Below are 25,061 nucleotides of genomic sequence, written 5' to 3' on the forward strand. Positions count from 1 at the left end.
ACTGTGCTAATCCATGTATAATGCAGGTCTGAGGATTTCCTGCAGGGCAGGTCTGGTCTTGTCCAATTCCCTCAGTGTTTGCTTATCTCAAAAAAATCTTTATTTATTCTTCATATGTGAAACTTAGTTTTGCATAGTACAAAATTCTAGGCTGGCCGTTTTTCCATTTAAGAAGACTGAAGATGGGGAACCAATCCCTTCTGGCTTGTAAGGTCAGTTGAGAAATCTGCAATTAGCCTGATGGGTTCTTCTTTGTAAGTTACTTGATATTTTCACCTTATGGCTCAAAAGGAGTTCCTCCCTTGTATTGACTTTGGCCAGTCTGATGACTATGCGTCTTGGTGCTTGCCTCTCTGTGATGAATCTCCTAGGTGTTCATCGATCTTCTTGTATCTTAATGTCTAAATCTCTGACAAGAACAGGGAAGTTTTCTTCAATTATTTCCTCAAATAGGTTGTCTAGCTATTGTGCTTTTTTTCTTTCACCCTCAGGGATGCCTATGATTTTTATATTTGGGCATTTTACATAATCCTATATTTCTCATGGGCTTATTCATTCCTCTAAATTCTCTGTTCCTTATTTATGACTGACTTATTTAATTCAAAAGAGTTGTCTTCAAGTTCTGCAATTGTTTCTTCTGCCTGGTCTTGACTATTCTTAAAACTTTCCACTGTGTTTTGTATTTCCTTAAATGAATTTTGCATTTACAAAAGTTCTATTTGATTTGTCTTTAATATGTCTATCTCTTTACTGAATTTTTCATTAATTTCCTGAATTGTTTTTTCTGGTTTCTTTGAGTTGGTTTTCCATTTTCTCTTGAAGTTCATTGAGCTTTCTTACAATCCATGTTTGGAATTCTTTATCCGTCATTTCAGTATTGTCATTTTGGTTGGCATCCATTGTTAAACAGCTGGTGTTCCCTTTTGGGGGTGTCCTTTTGCTCTGATTTTTCATACTTCTCAAGTTCTTTTACTGATTTCTTCTCATCTGGAGCAGCTGTTGCTTCTGTTTTTGAATTTTCTTTTTTTTAGATGGTGCTTCCTCCCCATATGGATGTGTTTGTTGCATATGTTGGGTAAGAAACGTTGGCTTTGTTTGTGGGTGCTTTGATGGCAATCTAGGTTCTGGATACATGTCTTGGTTTTAGATATCTTTATTGTAGTGGTTTTCTCAGTTACTAGTTGTTTGTATGTGTAGCATTTTGAGCTACGTGTGTGGGCAGATTTCCTGCCTCACTTTTATGAGAGAGGATGGAGGTTTTTGAAATCGTTTCTCTTTCTCTAGCCCTGTGGTCTTCTTAGCAGTGTGAATTGTATTGGCATGCCAGTTTAATCTCTGAGACAATACTGGTGGTTATCAGTGAGAATGGATCTCACACCATATTATTGAGTCAGTAACTGCTGTAAACGGCTTGTCAGAAGCTAAAAGCTGCAGTGTTGTTTTTGAGACCTATGAGTGCCTCTCTAGTCTCTCAGGTGGAGCACTGGAATGCTCCAGGTGCTGGGTGTGTCCCTGGAACTTCCAGGTGAGTCCTCATTCTCTTCCACAGCTGACATGTGTGGGGGAGTGAGGCTGGGCAAGACCTGGGTTAAGTGAGCTTAGCCTCAGGCTCCATAAAAGCTGGTAAAGTAGCTTTTTTGGCAGAGTTCAAATGTATGCCTTCAGCTTCTGGGGAAAGCCACCAGGGAGAGGCTGAATCAGTCCCATCCAACCAGAACGTCAGCTTGTGGAAATGGCCATCTGAGATTCACCAGCTGGCTGTCCAGCTCTAAAATTTTCCCCTAGCCTGTGTGTCTGACCCACTAGCTTGCATCTCCACATAATGCTGGCAGGTATGGAGCTCCAAAATTTGGCACCCCAGGCCCACTAAAAGTCCTCAAGGTTAGAGATTCGGGCCCCGCTCTCTGTGGAGGCCTCAGCCTGGAGAATGCACCCACTGAAGGGAGGCAACTGCTTGCCAAATTCTCAGTTCAAACATCTGTCCTTGTTGAAACGGGTGGGGCATGTGCTACAGCTCCCGGTAAGTCAAAATATCTGAATATGCTATGACTAGTTGTTATGGCTCCTGGGATGGGCTCTTTCTCACCACCAGAGGATACACCCTAATCCAACAAGGCAGTTTTCTTGTGGAGGGGATGGGCACTCTTCCAGATTGCCATGTCTCAGAACTCCACAGTATTCTTCCATCAGTTCTGTCCACATGGGCTTCCTTGTTACCCAAGTCCAGTTCCCAGACCTGCCCTCCCCCCGTGTCTCCAGTAACCTGTTCAATTCTGGGAGGCAGAGGGTCTGGCCAACTTGTCTGCTCCACTTGTATAAGACTGTATGAAATGCCAGTGGGTGGAGAGCTCCCAAACTGGGCACTCTGAGTCCACTGAAGGCTCCCAAAGGTAAAGGCGTGGGACTCAATCTGTGAAAACCTCATCATGCAGCACATGCCTTCTGGGGAGAGGTGGCTACTTGCCAAATTCTCAGCTCAAACTGTACTCCTAGTTGCAGTGGTTGGGGAAGGGTGGGAGAGGAAGCATCTGAATGAATGAAATGCAGCTCTCCATCCTCTCATGACACTCTCCATGGAAGGGAGTCCCACACGAAATGGCCTAGCTCCAGGATCACACAACTTCTCTTCACTATTCCACATTTGCCACTGTGCCTGGGCTCATGGGGGTGCAAAAGACTCCAAGAAACTTGGTGGCCTGCTGGTCACTGAAGTCTCGCGGGAGGAAGAGGGGGATCTATCCTTTTCCTTTTACTGGGCTCAGAGCCTCTCTGGGTTTGAACCTCATCAATATCTTCTTTCCATTATCTTCTTCATTCTCTGCTTTACATTTTTTTTTTCTGTGAGGTCCGTGGCAAGCTCTGGTACCTCTCTCTATGATCTATACCTGATCTATATCTCTTCTCCCATCTCCTTTATCTGAAATCCTATCTTCCCTCCATGATGGTCTGGCAAACAATGTCTCTAGTTGGCCATCTTGCCCCTCTCCTAAATGACAGTTTATACCATAATTTATTTAGCCAATCTCTTACATTTTAACATTTAGATTACTTGAAAATTACATCAGCTATTTTTATATATGATATCCATGAGGCATTTGAAACTTTGATCACTTCTTTCTTTGGTTTTCCATCACATCAAACTTTCTTCCTATCCCTCTGACATCTTTCTCCTTCCTGATTTCTTTTCTTCGGACTGTCCCATCAATGGAGATGTTCTATAGGATACTTTTTTTGTCCTTAACTCTTCCCATTCTGAGCACTTTCCAGAAGGAAATATGATTTACTTCCATGGCTTTAACTAATGCTTATATGCTGGTGACTCCCAAAACTGTTATCTTCAGCTCAGATCCCTTTTTTGTTTTGTTTTGTTTTTTGAGAATCAAAGCTATATATACATAGTTGCCACCTGGACACTTGTTTCTAGAGCTCCTATAGGCATCTTAAATTCAATTTGTTTGAAACTGAAATTGTAATCTTCTTGCTACCCCATTACCCATAGTCTCTTTCTCAAAGAATGGTACCACTATTCACAATTTGCCAAGGCAGCAGCCTGGGGGAATCATCCATAATTCTGTTCTCTGATTCTCACTTCATTTCTAGTCTTTTTGGCCTCTAAATATTTCTTAAATCTACTTGCTTCTATCTATCCCTGATTTTACTAGTGAGGTTTCTTTAATTTCTTATCTGATCTATTATTATAGCATTAAGGCTTATACATGATCTTTTAAACCTCTTATTTTGCCCCACTTTACATTCATCCTTGGACCAATTGAAAATCTGCATAAAGGCCAGGTGCCGGTAACTCATGCATGTAATCCTAGCACTATAGGAGGCCGAAGTGGGAAGATTGCTTGAGCTCAGGAGTTCAAGACCAGCCTGAGCAAGAGCAAGACCCCATCTCTACTATAAATAGAAAGAAATTAGCCAAACAACTAAAAATACAAAAAATTAGCTGGGCATGATGGTACGTGCCTGTAGTCCCAGCTACCTGGGAGGCCAAGGCAGGAGAATTGCTTGAGCCCAGGAGTTTGAGGTTGCTGTGAGCCAGGCTGATGCCATGGCACTCTAGCCCAGGCAAGAAAGTGAGACTCTGTCTCAAAAAAAAAAAAAAAGAAAAGAAAAGAAAAGAAAAGAAAAGAAAAGAAAATCTGTATAAGATCCTTAGTGAGTTACCACTGCCTTCAGAATAAACTTCAAAGATTTCAGCTCAGCTGGATCCTTCATGATCTAGTTCTTCTATACTTTCTTAGCTTCATGCTTCTTAGTCATCCTCACCCTTAGTTCTAAACATATTAAAATAACTGCAAATCTCCTAATGAAGGAAATATTAACTTCTCCAAGAAACTTTCCCCCTACTTTATCTTTGTGGAAAACTCTACATATCCTTTAATATTCAGCTTAAGCCATCATCTTTTCTGAAAAGCCATGATGATCTCATCTATATTCCTACAGTTTTCTGTATAGGTGTCTATTATCATTATTTTTATACTTTATATATATACATGTGTGTGTCTATCTCTCCACTTAGGCTACTTGAGGGATTATTTATATTAATTTATTGATTCTCTAAACCTAGCACATTACATCACACATAATAGGTACTTAATAAATATCTGTCAAGCAAATGAATGAATGAACTTAATTAATGAACGTTTTAATAGTTTTGAGTCTCAAAGGACCTCATGACTTTTTGGAGTGTTACATGTCCATTGGCTAGAGCCTCCATCCAGAAACTGAGAAAAATTCTGCCCTGGATAGTCCAGCCAGCCAAGATCAACTCCTCTCCAAGTTTATTATCCTTTAAATAATAGTTGGAATCTTTATTGAGACAAAATGTCAACTACTACTATGTCCATTGTATGACAGTCAGATTGGTTTAGCCCATTCCTAGTCCACTTTAATACCAGATATAGGTCCTAGTTCAGAGTTCCTTTTCTACACAGATGGCCTATACCACCTCCTGGTTACCAAGAACTTCCTACTTCCCCATATGGACCAGGTACAACATTCTCCTATGTCTGAAAAATTACAGATCCACTCAGCTTGGCCTATTCCTGTTGCCTACAAGTCCAAACTCTGGTGAGTCTGCCAATCAACACTAACTCCCCTTTAGGCTTTCTTCCACAGGGTAAGATTTTGAAATTACTGGACGCTGGGTTTCTCTTGAGCTAATAGCATTTAGAGCATGATTAATATGTGAATGATCAAAGTAAATAATGAAATATTCATGCAGTACATATCTGGTTAAGCCCAATACTTTCAAGGTGAAGAGCAGAAGTAAATATTGACAGGGAACTCAGAACTAATTCTTCCAGAAAGTCCAACAGTTCTACATTCCCCAACTACTCCATGGAAAAAGGATTAGGTAAAATTCAACATCCCTTCATGATAAAAAAAAAAAAAAAAACTCTTGAAAAAACTGGGTATAGAAGGAATATGCCTCAACACGATAAAAGATATATATATATATATATATGACAGACCCACAGCTAGTATCATACTAAATAGGGAGACTCTAAAAGCCTTTCCTCTAAGACCTGGAACAATACAAGGATGCAGACTTTCACCACTGTTATTCAACATAATACTGGAAGTTCTAGCTAGAGCAATTAGACAAAAGAAAGAAATAAAGGACATCCAGATTGAAAAGGAAGAAGTAAAATTATCCTAATTTGCATAGGATATGATGTTATATCTTGAGAAACCTAAAGACTCTACCCAAAATCTATTATAAATAATAAATAAATTCAATGAAGTCTCAGGATACGAAATCAATATACAAAAATAAGTAGCATTGCTATATGTCAATAGTAAGCAATCTGAAAAAGAAACAAAGAAAGTAATCTAAGTTACAATAGCTACAAATAAAATAAAATACCTAGGAATAAACTTAACCAAAGAAGTGGAAGATCTCTACAATGAAAACTATAAAACATTGATGAAAGAAATTGAAGAGGACACAAAGAAATGGAGAGATATTTCACGGTCATGGATTGGAAGAATCAATATTGTTAAAATGTCCACATTACCCAAAGCAATGTACCCAATGTACCCAAAGCAATGTGTACCCAATGTACACATTACCCAAATGTAATCCCCATCAAAATACCAATGACATTTTTCAGAGTAACAGAAAAAATAATCCTAAAGTATATATGGAACCACAAAAGACCCAGAATAGCCAAAGTCATCCTGAGCGAAAATAGCAAAACTAGAGGAATCACATTACCTGACTTCAAATTATACTACAGAGCTATAGTAATCAAAACAGCATGGTACTGGCACAAAAACAGACACATACATCAATGTAACAGAATAGAGAACTCAGAAGTAAACCCATATATCTATAGTAAACTTACCTTCAACAAAGGTGTCAAGAACATACAGTGGGGAAATGACAGTCTCTTCAATAAATGGTTCTGGGAAAATTAGATATTCATATGCAGAAGATTGGAACTAGACCCTTATCTCTCTCCATATATAAAAATCAAATAAAAATGAACTAATGACTTAAATATAAAAGACTTGAAACTATGAAACTCTTAAAGAAAACATTCAGGAAATACATCAGGACATTGGTGTGGGCAAGGACTTCTTGAGTAATATCCCCAAAACACTGGCAACCAAAGCAAAATTAGACAAGTGGGACCACATCAAGCTAAAAAGCTTCTGCACAGCAAAAGAAACTATCAACAAAGTGAAGAGACATCCCACAGAATGGAAGAAAATAGTTGCAAACTACCCATCTGAGAAGAGATTAATAACTAGAATAAAAAGGTAGCTCCAACCACTCAATAGGAAAAAAATCACATAATCCTATTAAAATGGCAAAAGATCTGAATAGATATTTTTTAAAAGAAGACATACAAATGGCCAGTAGGAATATGAAAAAATGCTCAACATCATTAGTCATCAGAGAAATGCAAATCAAAACTACAATGAGATATCTCACCCCAGTTAAAATGGCTTTTATAAAAAATACAGGCAACAAAGAATAATGTCGAGGATATGGAGAAAGGGGAACACTAGTACTCTGTTGGTGGGAATGTAAATTCGTGCAACCACTATGGAGAACAGTATGGAGGTTCCTCAAAAAACTGAAAATGAAACTACCACATGACCCAGCAAGCCCACTGCTAGGTATATAATATTCAAGAGAAAGGAAATCAGTATATCAAAAAGATATCGTCACCCCTATGTTTATTGTAGCACTATGCACAATAGCCAGGATTTGGAATCAACCTAAGTGTTCATCAGTGGATGAATGGATAAAGAAATTGTGGTACTCATATACAATGAAATATTACATAGCCATAAAAAGAATGAAATCTTGCCATTTGCAACAACATTGATGGAACTGGAGAATATTATGTTTAGTGAAATAAGTCAAGCACAGAAAGACAAACCTCTCATGTTCTCACCCATATGTAGAAGCTAAATATTAAAACAATTGATCTAATATAGACAGAGAGTAGAATGATGGTTACCAGAGGTTGGGAAGGGTACCAGGGAGGGGGGAATAAAGTGGGGATGGTTAATAGGTGCAAAAATATAGGAAGAATGAGCAATAGTTGACAGTACAACAGAGTAACTATAGTCAACAGTAATTTATGGTATGCTTTAAAATAACTAAAAGAGTGGAATTGGAATTTTCCTAATGCATAGAAATGATAAATGGTTGAGGTGATAGATACCCCAAATATCTCGCTTTGATTAATACACATGTATCAAAATATCACATTTACCCTATGAATAGTTATTATGTATCTATAATAATTAAAAATAAAAAAAGAATTTTTTTCTGATTTGGTCCATATTTCACCTCCTAGAAATTTATGAAAGTTGCTGTATTTTTTACCAGATTATGTTGATTGGAGATGTAGAAACATGGCAGACACACCATAGCATAGCAAGAAATAAGGGATATTGGAATATACAGGCAAAGAAGACTAGGAAATTCTGTAAAGTAAGAGTCTCCCAGAGCTAGATATTGAATCAGTTGTCTGTTTAATCAACTTAAAAAGAAAAAAAATTTCTATTTAACATAGTTTATGCACATGCTTTCTACATGTTTTCCAGATACTATATTTTTATGCCATGAACATTAAAATGATTGACATTTATATTTAAAACAAAATCTCCAAGGTACTCTTTCTTTCTATTTGCAGATGACAAAATGTAAGCTAGGTGCTACTATATGTTGTCTATTTTCAGGTTTAATATATACACAAAGAAGCCTCCTATTGATGTGGAGAAAACCAATAGGTCTTTATAAAGTTTCAGTCTCACTACCTATGATTTTAGGGCCACCGAGCAAGTTAATTCACCTCTCTGCTTCAGTTTACAATTTTTTGTCAAGTGAGATTGGTGATATTACCCATATTTACTCAATAGAGCTGGTGCTACCAAGGATCAAATAAGATAATGTATGTGAAATCACCTTGGAAAGGATTATACAAATGTAAGGGATTATTGCAGGTGCTTTGATGCCCTTTTGGAGCAAGGTTGTCGGTATAAATTCATTGTATGAAGTTTAATGGGTTATTATTTTGAGATTGGTGTTGGAGTAACTTTTCATAATCATTTAGTTTTCAGATGTACCAGACTCTGCATGTTTGATAGGAAAATTATCAGTGAGTAAAATTTTGTGAATGTGGTTGTGATTATGCAGTTGGTTTAAGTTATGGTGAGGTTTTAAAATTGCAGCTACCAAATTTGCGGCTTAACTACCTCTAGTTTTCGTGGCAAATTCATGGAAAAATTCTGAATTGTTGGGAGGATGAAATAACGTACATAAATTGTCTCACATAATACCTCTCATTTAAAGATTATTTCACATCCATTTTTAATTGTCCATACTTGTCTTCAGCAACAAAAGTATGTAGCTAGACCCCTATTAGTTTAGATGTTGAGGAAACCAAAGACAAATAAGACAATGTCCCAGTGCTTTCAAGCCCACATTCCAGTGGAGATTTGTTTGTTAGCTTTGTGAAAGCAAAGCCTTTTGGGAATGGGACACAAAATAGGAACTTCTTTCCTGCTTGTGTCAAAGACAGACTTCACTAATATTAAGTAAAGATATGTATATTTCTTATTCATCTTTGTATAACACAAGTCCCTACTCCAGTAAATGTGTGTAAAACAAATAAACAAATTAAGGATTGGAAAGTGGGAAAGGGTGGGCATGGTAGTGATGTTGGGTCTATTCAGATGAGAACACAACTTATTTATGGGCTATCTTTTCTGCTTCTCTTTTCTTGTTTTGAATGAACCTTTTCAAGTATTTTTTTCATTTTTTTAAATTTCAGCATATTATGGGGGTACAAATGTTAAGGTTACGTATATTGACCTTGCCCCCCTCCCCCCTCAAGTCAGAGCTTCAAGCGTGACCATCCCCCAAACGTTGCACATCTCACTCATTATGTTTGTATATACCCATCCCCTCCTCCCCCCTTCCACCTGCCTGATACCTGATAAATATTATTCCTATATGTCCACTTGAGTGTTGATCCGTTAAAACCAGTTTGCTAGTGAGTACATGTGGTACTTGTTTTTCCATTCTTGAGATACTTCACTTAGTAGAATGGGTTCCAGCTCAATCCAGGAAAATGCAAGAGGTGCTATATCACCATTGTTTTCTAAAGCTGAATAGTACTCTATGGTATACATATACCACATTTTATTAATCCACTCATGTATTGATGAGCACTTGGGTTGTCGGAGAGATAGGAACACTCCTACACTGCTGGTGGGACTGCAGACTAGTTCGACCTCTGTGGAAAGCAATATGGAGATACCTTAAAACGATACAAGTAGATCTACCACTTGATCCAGCAATTCCACTACTGAGCATCTACCCAAAAGTTTTTGGTTTTTTTTTTCTACTTAGCTGCTAGCTACTGTTTCCAGCAACCACCAGTGGCCCAGACAAAGAATACTAGCAAGGGATCTACCTGCATGGGTCGTTTGCAGTCTGGGTGAGGTTGTGAGTGTGGCTTCAATGACACAATCACAATGTGAGAGTTCAAGAGTTTTTAGTGGTTTTTTTTTGAGACAGAGTCTCACTTTGTTGCCCAGGCTAGAGTGAGTGCCGTGGCGTCAGCGTAGCTCACAGCAACCTCAAACTCCTGGGCTCAAGCGATCCTCCTGCCTCAGCCTCCTGAGTAGCTGGGACTAAAGGCATGCGCCACCATGCCTGGCTAATTTTTTTTCTATATATATTAGGTGGCCAATTAATTTCTTTCTCTTTATAGTAGAGACGGGGTCTCGCTCTTGCTCAGGCTAATTTCGAACTCCTGACCTTGAGCAATCCACCCGTCTCGGCCTCCCAGATTGCTAGGATTACAGGCATGAGCCACTGTACCCGGCCTAAGAGTTTTTAGTGATTACAGATCCTTATGTTAGGCAGAGCAGCCAGAAATGGACAGACCTCTGTCCTAGGTCTCCTATAGCAAATAGTAACTGCATGAATGTAGGAGAGGGCTTTCATTATTTAAGGGTCATTTGAGGTGGGGTGTCTTAATTTTGTGGAGTTACCTTCTATGGGGTTCTTTAAACAATTCTGGCAACAAGGGTAGGTGAGCAGTTTAATAATAAGCTGGGGTTTAAATAGGTCTCTGAAGAGGGACTCCTTATCTGTCTTGGTCAGCCTGGGCCAAGCCTAGGCAGCAATCAACTATTGCTTCTCCATTGTTCCTAAGACAGATGTACTCCAATACTTCCTGCTGCTGTCAGTCCTTTTCTGTACTAGGATTGTACTAGGACTGTATATAGGACCTCGTGTATGAAACTTTCATATGAGTACAGACCTCCATTCTTATAGGACATGTCAGCAGGGGTTTTCAAAGTTAAGATTTCTGGGGCTCTTCTGAGGGGTTTAGAGGTAGATCCAAAATGGAGGCTCTCCTTGGGCATGAAATAAACAAAAGTGGGTCATCTTGAATGTGGTGGGTCAAAGGGGACTGTCTTAGGTTGGCAGCAGCTGAGGAAGACCTCCATCAGATCCAAACAATAATAATCCCTTCCATTTTTATGGAATGTATAAGTACTGTATATGTATATTTTTCAAAATATTTTCACATATATTAGTTGATTTGTATAACACTGTTAGAAGAAAATTATAGCAGCAATTATGTTCACCTTTAAACAAATGTAGAAATGGACACCTAGAGAGAAAAAGCCTCCTTTTCATTCCCTCTTCTTTCTGTTTCACAATAGTATCTTTCCCATATTAAATTCCATAGTGATTATAAATCAAAACATTGTAAGAAAGCTTTGTGTAAGGATCTCTTTTTGACATCTTCCCTAGCTTTCAATTTCTTAGTCTTCAACTTGCAATTGCATTTTTTCTCGACTAGAAGTATTAGTAGGATGGCGGTAGATGTTCTTAAAATGCATTTTTTTTTAGTGACTGCTTCATTGAGATATAATTCACAAACCACACAATTTAAGCATTTAAAGTATACAATTCAATAGTTTTTTGGTATATTCACAGGGTTGTATAACCATCCCTGAAATCAATATTGGAACATTTTCATCACTTCCAAGAGAAACCCCTTACTTTTAACTGTCAATCCCTATTATACTTGTCTTCTTATTCATGATATACTCAGTAAAATAGGAAGCACAGGGGACAATATTTTAAAAATATTTTTTATTGATTTACAATTGTCATATTTTGGGGGTATATGTGATATTTTATACATGTGTACAATGTATAATGATCAAATCAGGCTAATAGGGATATTCATCACCTCATACACTTTTCTTTGTGTTGGGAACATTGCCATTCATCTCCTCTAGCTATTTTGAAATATGCAGTAAAGTATTAACTCTAATTTCCTTACCATGCTATTGAACACTAGATCTTATTCTTTCTATTTAACTATATGTTTGTACCCATTAAGGAACTTCTCTTTATCCCCACCTCCTTTCCAGGCTTTGGTAACCACCATTCTACTTTCTACAGCCATGGGATCCACTTTTTTAGCTCCCATATAGGAGTGAGAATGTGCAATATTTGTCCTTATATGTTTGGCTTTTTTACATAACATAATGACCTCCAGTTCTATTCATGTTGCTCCAAATGACATAAATTCATTCTTTTTAATGGCTGAATAATATTCCATCATATATATGTATCATGTATTCTGTATCCATTCATCTGTTGAGGTACACTTAGATTGATTCCATATCTTTGCTATTGTGAATAGTGCTACACTAAACATATGAGTGCAGGTAGCCATTTGATATAGTGATTTCCTTTTCCTTTGAGTAGATATTCACTAGTAGGATTGCTGGGTCAAATGGTAGTTCTATTTTTTTTTTTTTTTAGAAATCTCCATACTGTTTTCCATAGGGGCTGTACTTACCAACAGTGTATGAGCATTCCTCTTTCTTCACATCCTTGTTAGCATAGTTATTTTTTGTTTTTTTGATAAAAGCTATTCTAAATGAGGTGAGATGATATCTTATTATGGTTTTGATTTGCATTTCCCTGATAATTAGTGATGTTAGCATTTTTTCATATACCTGTTGGCTATTTGTATGTCTTCTTTTGGGAAATGTCTATTCAGATCTTTTGCCCATTTTACAATGGGATTATTTGTTATTTTGCTATTCAGTTGTTTGAATTCCTTATACATCTAGTTATTAATCCTTTGTTATATGGATAGTTTGCAAATATTTCCTTCATTCTGTAGGTTGCATGAGACAGTATTTTAATGGTCAGTCATTCATTCACACAAGCCTTGCCTTCCCTGACCATTTCAATAGGAAGTTAGCCCTTCTTCCCCTGAACACCAAGAGCATGTTCTCTGTACATTTCTTAGGAATATCACACTTTCTAAATTATATTTTAGTTCTTTCTTCCCATTCTATCTCCTCAAATCAAATGTGAGTGACTTTGGGAGAGGAACTCTGTTACACATCATTTATTATTTATTGTACCTAATATTGGGCATAGCATTTCATGCTCTTTATTGTCTGTTACCTGAACAGACTTAGATTATTACTAAAATCTCAAAGAGCCAAATAAGTAGAAAATAAGGTTTATGGTGAATTTTCTATTAATTTTTAATACCTATGTTCTCATTCTTCCCACCAGCCCAACTAAGCTCTCATTTCCCTCATAAACTCTTTCATGACCACTGCACTTTTCCTGAATGTGACTGAATTGCTACTTCGACAATTTCTTTGTCCTTTTACATATTCTGCCTGGAACAGTGCATTATCTTTCCACGAGAATGATCAAAAGCTACTTATAAGTAGAAACAAATTCTCTTAAGAAATAGTTGGGAGATAGTCACAGGCTGATAAATACCTGCTTTTCCTACCTCATGGGGTTGTTATAAAAAGCAACTAAGAACTTACGTGAAAGACTTTGGAAACCCTAAACTGGAAACAAATTGAATATTATTTTATTGTTATCATTATTATCTCATAAACCTTTCCATATTTTCTAAGTTAAAAAATACTAAAAATTTAGCTTATGTTTCTTATTACATCAAGCCCTTCCATTGACAGAGGGTATGAGAGTAAATGGCACAATCCCAACCACACTTCTCTTTCTCACCAGCCCTGGCCACTAATTGGTACTTTCAACCTTCCTATGAAGATGAAACTTTTGTTTCCTTTTTTGGCCTTTTTCATCTCAGACCCACAGATGCAAATGATTCATTGCTGCTCTCTCCCTTACTTCCTTAACAGGAAAACTTGTGACCACACCAAGATCTTCATGTTGTTTTCTAATCTGATACTGAGAATGCTGCAAAATGTATTTGTGTGTGTAAATGTGCACTTAGGCTGTTGCTGTTTTTTTCTTTATAGCATTCTACTTTTATATATGAAGTATTAGATTTTCCAAAAATTCTGTTTTGCCAAAATCAAGTTTTGGAATGGCAATTCTAGGCTTTGCAAAGCCATAGTTTAGGCACACTGCACTCAGCAGCTTTTATGGATTGAGTTGTGTCCCCCCTCAAAAAAATATATCTTGAAGTTCTAATGCTCAGTACCTCAAAATGTAACTTTATTTGAGAATGGGGTCATTGTGGATATAATTAGTTAAGATGATTACATACCAGAGTAGGTGGGCCCTTATCCAATATGATTGGTGTCTTTAAAGAAGAGGGACATATGGGCAGAGAGAATGGGCACATGAAGACAGAGGAAGAGCTTGTAATAATGTAGTTACAAGCACAGGAGTGGCTGGGGCTACCAGAAACTAGAAGAGCAAGGAAAGATTCTCCCCTAGAACTTTTGCAGGGACCATGGCGATTTTAAAATCTTGGTTTTGAACTCTAGTCTCTAGAATTGTGAGAAAATAATTTATGTTGTTTTAAGTGACCTAGTTTGTGGTACTTTGTTTTGGCAGCTCTGGGAAACTAATACGGCAGTCAAGAGAATTTTTTGAAGTTATTAATTAACTCTTTCCTTTCTTCCAGTTCCTTTTCCTTATAACCTTCTGTAGATTCTGGAAAGGAACAGCACATTCATATCCACTTCAACCAAATACTTTGGCTTATAAACTTTCACTGCCCAAGCACCTTGCCAGATCCTTACTTTCATTCTTCTCACTGCTGCCCTACAAAAATCGTATAAACATCCATGTCTTTGCTGGTTCTGTTTCCAATGTTCTTCTTCCTTTACCTACCTAAATCTTACTTATCTTTGAGGGATTAGTTGGGGTACTCTCACTACTTTGGTGAGGCTGTTCTTGATTCTTCCCATTGGAATTGATACCTTTTCTGCTCCACAATAGCAATCAGTTTGTACTACTATTATGCCACTTATTTCATTTTGCCTTGCGTTATAATTGTTTCTATTCTTGTCTCCTTGCATTGCATCTCACATCTTTGTATTTGATTGGAAGCTTTTTAACAGGAAGTAGTGGCTCTAATTTTTCTCTTTTGTCTCTAATATCAAATTGTTTGTGTTTATTCACATGAAGTCCTACACTGGTGTTGATTAAATTTTTTGATCTCTCTCTCTCTGTCCATTGTTTATCAAATACAGAAATAATTTTGGTTTAACATATTTCCAAATTTTATAAAATCAAACATAAATAATTGTTTTCTTTTCAACTTACCTTTTAAATATACTTATCATTACACAATACCAACCACTAGTGGAAGAGGAGGAGGACCTCATAGAAATCTGACCAAGGTTCTTCTGCCTGTTTACAAATGGACACACATAGTGCTGTAAGAAAAGATTTTCTCTAAGACTGTTTATTTGCTCCTGGACTAGAACTACCATGCAGCTGGGACTGGGTGATGATGGTGGTGAGATATCACTTCTCAGAGGCATTTTATGGATTAAGTTTCCTTTTTCCTCAAATATCAACTCCGAAGAGAAGGATTGTGTTTTCACTGAGCTGTGGATATGAAAATCATGCACCTAAGATCATATGGCTATGACCTAGTGAGTATGGTTCCTTTTTTAAAAATTTAATTTCACAATCATTGGGCTGATTACTAGATAAAGGCTCCATAGGAAGTCAAAACAAGAAACTGTTCTGAGGAGGTGGTTTTGTTATGGTGCCTCAGTACTGATTTTTGAAATTAAGATTTCATCCCATGTAAAAATCAAGGCTTTTGTTTTTTTCACCCTTCTGAAGTGTTATTCCCATAGTAGCTCTAGGCAATTTGGCTTAGGATGTCAACTTCAAGGGAGCTTGGATATGACTGTGATTGAAATTGGAAATTGCTTTGTACAACTGTATACATATACAGAAAACTGGTATTTGGCATGGGCACTGTTGTCAGTGTGGTAGCTGGATAGGTCAGGGTGGTCTGCTTTAAACTAATTCCTCCATCATGCCTGAAATTTCATCATTTGGGATTTAGGCCCTGTGTTAAGAGTACCTTTCTTTGTTTTCTTTTAAAAGGAAAATTGCCCTAAGAGCATTAAACTCCTAGCAGCCCAATTTTAACAAATATAATGCCTATGGTTATTAGAAAATTGCCATCTTTGCAGGTTGTTCTATGTTTCCCTACTTGAAGACAATAATAGAGCCTTTCCCTGTGCTTGGTTGACTAGAGAAGCAATCCCCACCAACCCCTGGTAGCATCTTTGTCTTCTTTTCCTGGAGTTTTCATCAGTCTTTCCTAATCCTCCAATTTTTTTTTTTTAATTACCGCTAGAGATTTATTTATTATTTTTGTCTTTTACCTTTTAGAATTGGCTTTTTTCTTTTTCCAAGAACTGTTTTTTTTAAATATGAAGATTCTGCATATATTTATTGTTTATATACTTATAACTCAGAAGACAAGAACTGTTTTGTTTTTTTTTTAAATTTCAAAGTATTACGGGGATACAATGTTTTGGTTACATGGATTGCTTCTGTGCCACAAGAGTGTTCATTGTATCTGTCATTTAGGTTTTTGCCCACCTTCACCTTCCCACTCCTGCCTATTTGATTTCCACTGAATTTTACTTCTCTCTGTGCTCATGTGTGCTCATCACTTAGTTACAGTTTAATAATGAGTACATGTGGTGTTTGTTTTTCCATTATTTTGATACTTCACTTAGGATAACAGTCTCCAGGTCCATACAAATTGTTGCAAAAGGCATTAATTTGTCCTTCTTCGTGGCTGAATAGTATTCCATGGCATACATATATCACATTTTGTTAATCCATTAATGAATTGATGAGCCTTTGGGTTGATCCCACATCTTTGCAATTGTGAGTTGTATTACAATAAACATTCATGTGCAGGTGTCTTTTTGATAAAATGACTTCTTTTCCTTTGGTAAATACCCAGTAGTGGGATTGCTGGATCAAATGGTAGGTCTACTTTTAGTTCTTTGAGGAATCTCCATACTCTTTTCCATGGAGGTTATACTAATTTGCAGTCCCATCAACAGTGTAGAAGCATACCCTCTTCTTTATCCACGCCAGCATCTATTGGTTTTGGATTTTTCAGTAAAACCCATTCTGACTGAGGTAAGGTGATATCTTATTGAGGTTTTAATTTGCATTTCCCTGCATATTAGTAAAATTGAGTATTTTTTCATATGTTTATTGGCCATTTGTCTATCTTCTTTTGAAAATCTTCTGTTATATCTTTTCCCCACTTGTGGATGGGGCTGTTTGATTTTTTCTTGCTGATTTGCTTGAGTTTTTTGTATATTCTGGTTATTAGTCCTTTATCAGATGTATAGTTTGTGAATATTTTCTCCCATTCTGTAGGTTTTTTATTTGCTCTGTTGATTATTTCCCTGGCTGTGAAGAAAAATTTTTAATTTTTTTTATTTCAGCATATTATGGGGGTACAGATGTTTATGTTACATATATTGCCTTTGCCCCACTGGAGTCAGAGCTTCAAGCGTGTCCATCCCCCAGATGGTGTGCACTGCACCCATTAGGTGTGCATGTACCCATCACCCCCTTTCCACTCCCATCTGCCTGACACCCAATGAATGTTATTACTATATATGCACTTAAGTGTTGATTAGTTAATACTAATTTGATGGTGAATACATGTGGTCCTTGTTTTTCCATTCTGGGGATACTTCACTTAGTAGAATGGGTTCCAGCTCTATCTAGGATAATACAAGAGGTGCTATATCGCCATCGCTTTTTGTGGCTGAGTAGAACTCTATGGTATACATATAGCGCATGTTATTAATCCACTCATGTATTGATGGGCACTTGGGTTGTTTCCACATCTTTGCAGTTGTGAATTGTGCTGCTATAAACATTCGAGTGCAGATGTCTTTTTTATAGAATGTCTTGTTCTTTTGGGTAGATGCCCAGTAATGGGATTGCTGGATCAAATGGTAGATCTACTTGTATCTCTTTAAGCGCAGGCATCCTCAAATTACAGCCCACGGAACACAGGCGGGTGTTTTTATCCGTTTGTTTTTTTACTTCAAAATAAGATATGTGTAGTGTGCATAGGAATTTGTTCATAGTTTTTTTTTTTTTTAAACTATAGTCTGGCCCTCCAACGGTCTCAGGGACAGTGACCTGGCCCCCTGTTTAAAAAGTTTGAGGACCCCTGCTTTAAGGTATCTCCATATTGCTTTCTACAGAAGTTGTACAAGTTTGCTATCCCACCAGCAGTGTATGAGTGTGCCTATCCCTCTTCAACCATGCAAATATTTATTGTTTTGGGACTTTTTTTATAAAGGCCATTCTCACTGGTGATAAGTGATTTGGTGAACACTTTGACTCACCATCACATTCAGGCAATGGATTTTACTTCATCTCACTATGCCAGATATGAAAAGACAGTATGTGCGTATGTTGGGGGGTTGGTTAAATTATACAGATACTAAACCTTGGTAACTGATTAGGTTGTCAGATACCTTTTTAGGTTACTAAGGGAGATGATTGGGGAAATTCCTGGTAAATCTGGACCTTCATCTGTCATCAATGGAAATGACGTGAGTAGCATCCCACCTTGGGAATATGAGGGCTCTTTTAATTTGATGATTATTGTTATCTTTTCCTTATTCCCAAATGGGGCCTTCTTGGGCAGTTTTCAGACCAATGATCTCTAGGATAGCTTGCATAATTTCTACTTTTCCAGGTAATAAAGAGATAATGGTGACATACTTCTATCAGTGAATACCCTGTCTAGTGCTCTAGTATTATTGTAGTGTTCCCTGCTTTCTTGGGAAAAGGGAGATGTTATTTGACCACAAACTGATCCTAATCTTTCAAGTCCTTTAGGGCCTATCTCAAGTCACTCCCTGTCTATGAAATCTACTCAAACCACGCAAGCTTCCAGGACTACCCTCAGATCTTCTCCATCTTCTCTTAGCCCTCCTCAGAAAATTGACAAAGCCCTACTCCAATAGCTATTTCTAAGTTTTCTTCGTGTATATGTCCTCACTACTCAAGAAGACGGCAGGAGCAATCCAGGTAGGAGAAATGGAATTTCTCATGACTCTACCTATATGAAAATGTAACTTACAAGTATCCTAATTATACTTTTTTCTGAAGGAGCAAAGGAAGATGACTTTGCCTCAGTCTTGAGTATTTTGTTATATTCTAATTTTTTGAACTGTTAAGAAACAATGTGTAGGCCGGGCACGGTGGCTCATGCCTGTAATCCTAGCACTCTGGGAGGCCAAGGCGGGCAGATTGCTCGAGGTCAGGAGTTTGAAACCAGCCTGAGCAAGAGTGAGACCCCGTCTCTACTATATATAGAAAGAAATTCATTGTCCAACTAATATATATAGAAAAAATTAGCCAGGTATGGTGATGCATGCCTGTAGTCCCAGCTACTCAGGAGGCTGAGGCAGCAGGATTACTTGAGCCCAGGAGTTTGAGGTTGCCGTGAACTAGGCTGATGCCACCACACTCACTCTAGCCTGGGCAACAAAGGGAGACTCTGTCTCAAAAAAAAAAAAAAAAAAGAAACAATGTGTACCCTGTCATTGAGGCAGAACATCAGAATGTCCTCCCCCATCCCCAATTCCTTTAATGTCATGAAAACAAAGAGTTTGCTAAACATGGAAAAAAGGGTAAAAGACCCAGGAAGGGGAGAGGGCAGTGATGTTTTTATGGGGTTTAAAGCTTTAAATTGAAGGAATGGAAGTCTGACATGTGGGATTTTGGACACCAACTAACTGGTAAAAGAGAGATGTGTAAGAGGTTCTGAGCCTTCCAGGCACTCTTGAAATCACATATGATTGGTGTGCCCTGCTTTGTAGTTTCTCATGTACATCCTGAGATTTAGTTTGCAAATAATTTATACAGTGAGTAGAATATAGTATAGTACAGTGACAAGTATATTGTTCTGGAGTCAGGTTCTTTTACTTCTACTTCTAAATAACTAGATAATTATATGAGTGTGGGTCAGATTACTTTTATCTAGGTCTCTTCTGTCATCTACAAGAGTGAGGATGTTATTGCCTTTAGCCACTGAATCCAGAAGCTCTTTGTTATTCTTCTCAATGTAACATTCCAGAAGGCACTACCAATTAATTAGAGCTGGCCCAGGACATGTAGCATATTTGCCATCTGTGGACCAGACTATCTTTAAGATTCCTTCTAGTAGGAAGTTCTTAAGGGATATGTCATGTGGAATAGATATCTCATTGTGGTTTTGATTTGCATTTCCCTGATGACTAGAGATGTTGAGCATTTTTTCATATGTTTGTTGGCCATTATTAGTCTATCTTCTTTTGAAAAGTTTTTGTTCATTTCTTTCACCTACTTTTTAATAGAGTTGTTTGAAGGCAGGTATCTTTATGAGGTAGTTTGATTTTCAAGGGATATATGCACAGAAGAGGGATTGCTGGGTCACATGGTAGTTCTATTTTTAATTTCTTTAGGAACTTCCATACTGGTTTCCATATTGCACCAATCTACATTCCTACCAAGAGTATACAAGGGTTCCCTTTTCTCCACACCCTCACCAACTTGTTATCTCTTGTCTTTTTGATAGGAGCCAACCTAAAGGGTATGAAGTGATATTTCATAGTGGTTTTTATTTGCATTTCCATGGTGATTAGTGACCACCTTTTCATATATCTGTTAGCCATTTTTATGTCTTCTTTGGAGAAATATCTAGTTAGGACCATTGCTTATTTTAAAATTAGGTTATTTCTTTTCCTGCTATTGAGTTACATGAGTTTTTAAAAATCAAAATTTGAATATTAATCCCTTATCAGATATATGGTTTACAAATATTTTCCCCAATCTATAGGCTGCTGTATCATTTTGTTGATTATTTCTGTTGCTGTGCAAAAAACTTTTTAGTTTGATGTAGTCCCATTTATTTATTTTTTGCCTTTGTATTCTGAACTTCTGGTGTGATATCTGAAAAACTTATTGCCAAGGCCAGTGTCAAGGACTTTTTCCCCTGTTTTGTTCTAGGAGTTTTATGGCTTTAGGTTTTACGTTTAGGCCTTTTATCCATTTTGATTTGATTTTTTTGTGTGTGATGTAAGAGTCAAATTTTATTCTTTTGCATGTGGAAATCCATTTTTAACTCCACTATTTGTTAAAGAGACTGTTCTTTCTTCATTGCATCCTATTGGTGCCCTTCTCAAAAATTAGTTAACCATGTATGTTTGGACTTATTTCTGGGCTCTCTATCTGTTCCATTGGTCTATGTGTCTCTTTTTATGCTGGTACCATATTGTTTTGATTATTATAGCTTTGTGATATAATTTTAAGTCAGGGAGTGTGTTGCCTCCAACATTGTTTTCTTTCTCTTAGAATTGCTCAGGCCATTCAGGGTCTTTTGTGGTTCCATACAAATTTTAGGATTTTTTTTCCTGTGAAAAATGCCATAGGGACTTTTGTAGGGACTGCAATAAATCTGTATATTGCTTTGGGTATTGTGGACATTTTAACAATATTAATTCTTCCTATATATGAGTACAGCATATTTTTCCATTTATGCTTTCTTCAATGTCATATGCAGTTGACTCTTAAACACCACAGATTTGAACTGTGCAGGTCCATTTTATGCAACTTTTTAAAAATTTTTCTATTTTTGTTTTTTTATGGGGGTACAAATTTTAAGGTTTCAATAAATGCCCTTTCCCCCCTTCCCCTCACAAGTCTGAGTTTCCAGCATATGCAACTTTTTAAAAATAAAAGTTAAGGGGGGGAATGGGCATTTATTGAAACCTTAAAATCTGTACCCCCATAATATGCCAAAATAAAAAAAAATAAAAATATAAAAGTTATACCAAGTGTGCCTCCCTCTCCTGCCTCCCCTTCTACCTCCCCTACTTTTTCCACCTCTGCCAACCCTGAGACAGCAAGAGCAACCCCTTTTTGTCTCTTTCCTCAGCCTATTCAATGTGAAGACAGTAAGGATGAAGGCCTCTATGATGATCCACTTCCACTTAATGAATATTAAATATTCCTCCCCTTTTGATTTTCTTAATCCTTGATTTTCTTTCCTTTAGCTTACTTTATTGTAAGAATATAGTCTATAATATATATAACGTACAAAGTATGTGTTAATCAATTCTTTATGTTATTGGCAAGACTTCTAGGCAACAGTAGGCTATTAGTAGTTAAGCGTTTGATGAGTCAAAAGTTATATGTGGATTTTTGACTGCACGGGGATTGGCACCCTAACCCCTTGCATAGTTCAAGGTCAACTGTATATTCTTTCAAACCCTGTTTTATTATCACTTAACACATTTGGGACCTTCTAGTTCCAACTCAGATGCTAACTTGCTATAGTAGCTACAAAAACTCACTTCCCCTTTCTGGAACTCAGTTTTATGGTCTGATAAATGAAGGAAGTAGTGATAATAGGTGGTCTCATGAGCTTCCTGATTTTAAAAGTCTAAGAATCTCTGAATAGAACAACGTCTGTATACTTCAAAGGAATAATTTAGTTAATATGTATGAGCCTATGAAGGGGATAGGCCTAAAGGGTCAGGATTTGATTAAGGAACGCAAAATTTTATTTTTTGTTCATAAACTTATTTCTTGTATCTGATAAATAGTAATTATTTAATAATTCTGTGATTTTTTAAACCTTTATTTGGTGAGAACACTTAAAATCTACTCTTTTAGCAAATATATATAGTACGGTATTATTAACTATAGTCCCCATGCTGTATATTAGATCTCTAGAACTTATGCATTTTATATAACTGAAATGTTGTACCCTTTGACCAACATCTCCTCATTCCTCACCCACTTTCCTGTAACCACCATTCTATTCTCTGCTAAGAAAGGCATATTTTTTAAAAGTTGCAAAAGAGTAGAGGGTGACTCAGTATTCCAATGAATGTGGCAAAAATCCTTTTACTTGAGTCATGCCAAGAGAATTATGGCAGGTCGCTAAGCTCTACTTTTCTGTTCTTCTGTTACCCAATTCCACAACTAGTTAGTGTCTATAGCATTTCTGGTAATTTTTTTGTGAGGGACTAACTTTGTATATAGTAGGAGTAGGGGAATAGGGCAGACTGTATTTGGACTTAGAGAGATATCTAATAAAATATTTCATATTAGTTTTTTGGGAAAAAACTGATGAAATTTGGATTACAAGAAAGTGCAGTTGTGGGGTGGGGTTCATGACTAATTAAATAATTGGATTCAAAGAGTTTATTTTGGTGAATCTATGTCTATTGAGACAAACATCTAATGTAGCATGTCAGAGGTATCTGTCCTGGCCCTGCCTTAATTCAACATTTTCATTGCTGATTTAAGTAAGGACATAGATAATAATGTGATCAAACACACAGATGGTGTAAAACTGGGAGGGACAGTCAATATTTAATGACAGCAACAAGATTCAAAAAGTCATCTTATATTTGATACCAACTTTTATTGTGCTTGAATCATATCCATGGTAGGAGAAGAAGGCAACAGAGGGCAGGAGACAAAAGTTCCTTATCCATTAGTATTATTATTCATTAGTATTTTACCTCCAGGCTAGTTAGGTCAGGTAATCTCTTGGGAGCAAAACCATTGTGTGCATGCATTTGTGTGTGTGTGTCTGTGTGTGTGCCTGTGTGTGTGACAAACTTGTTTAGATCTGGATTATTTCACCAGATAGAAATTACCCTCGTAAATTAGAGAGTTGTGTAGTTAGAGTAAACGTAAGTCATTAGACTTTTCCTTTGGATTTCTTGCAGAGAATTGCCCATTGCTTAATGATTTGGGGAACACATTTGCAGTGCCAGATAATGGCTCTGTCTCTTTTACAACAACAACAAAATTCTGGTCATCAGTGTTTTTATTTCATTAATTCCTCAAGACAAGAGCTTAGCTTATTATGTCCAAGGCACTATGGACTATGGAAAAGCAAAAGTTCTTCCTTCTAGGACCTTTATGCCTATGTGTAGGGAAAATCAAAATTACAAATTACTTCCATGCTACTTGGTGATGTTGGAAAAGAGACAAATGAGAAACACTGAAAATGTAGCAGGAAACCTGAGAAAGGAGGGAGGGATGATATGTGATCTGGGATGGTCAGAGTAGGCCTTCTGAAGAGGTGGGAACTTGATCTTAATTCCAGTCAAACTACTGAAGATCTCTGTTATAGCCTTTCTGGGAAATTAGCCTGGGGGAATTTAGGGCTTTGTGGAACCTTGTCATCCCTATATAAGATAACATAGGGAAATCAAGAAAGTTAAAGCCATTGCCTAGAGCTATTTGCAGGCCTATTTCCAGGCTATACTTAAATGTTAATTTTATTTTATTTTAATTTCTTTTTATTTTAGCGTATTATGGGGGTACAAGTGTTAAGGTTACTTATATTGCCCATGCTGCCCTCCCCCCTCGAGTAAGAGCTTCAAGCATGTCCATCCCCCAAACGTTGCACATATTACTTGTTGTGTTAATTTTAGAGCATTTCTTTCTTTTTTTCAGTTTGTTGCCTTTCCATAGAAATGGGAGCCCCCTACTGTTCTCTGCCACCAGATGCTCTGTTTTGCTAATCAGGGAATGAAGTTGAGAATACCCCTTGGCTCTGGGGAGAAAGAGAAAAGACCAGGTGCCAGAGCTCATGTATTGAAATAGACAGGGGTCTATTCACCAGTCAGTCATTCTCCAATGGCAGATCTTTAAGGACAAACAAATCAATTGTAAGCCAACAGCTGCCCACAATCTCTTCCCCAGCAGTTTGAGGATATTCCTGGCTAAGTATGAGTTGCTATGCCCCAGGTACTATACTGTCAGGGCAAGGCCCCACTGCCTGCCAAACATTACAACTCAGCAAAAATTAGATCTGAAAAGTGTTGATGAGCCATGAAATAAGTAGTATGCAGTTCTTGCCTTTTAAGAAACTAACTACTAAATATGTTCTAAGCAAGGAAGTATTTTTAGAAGGACCATGGCTATGGACTCTATTCCAGAATTTCAAATTATGGGGCTCTCCTCTGCTTGCCATCCTGGGCCTGGCCCCTTCCTCTCAACTCCTTGAAATGTCATACTTAACCCCTTCTTCTGCCCTAGTGTAAATAGTCTTTAGCCAAGAGTCTATAAATGTGGGTACTAGTTTTGGCTTTATCGCTGGTCCTCAGTTTTCTCATCTGAAAAATGAGTGCCTAGCTTATGGTATGCAGTTGTTGTAGTTATTGTTTTTAGAGAAAACTGCATGTAAAGGTCAATGGGCTACAAAAGGTGG

At 37.3% G+C, this 25,061-nt stretch overlaps 1 long non-coding RNA gene across 1 annotated transcript in view; it reads left to right on the top strand.

Moving 5' to 3' along the window:
* LOC142865875 (uncharacterized) overlaps positions 1-25,061 on the top strand; it is a 74,993-nt gene that overhangs the window by 35,325 nt on the left and 14,607 nt on the right. The window lies entirely within an intron of this gene.

Source organism: Microcebus murinus, chromosome X, assembly GCF_040939455.1.
Source record: "Microcebus murinus isolate Inina chromosome X, M.murinus_Inina_mat1.0, whole genome shotgun sequence".
Lineage (NCBI taxonomy): Eukaryota > Metazoa > Chordata > Mammalia > Primates > Cheirogaleidae > Microcebus > Microcebus murinus.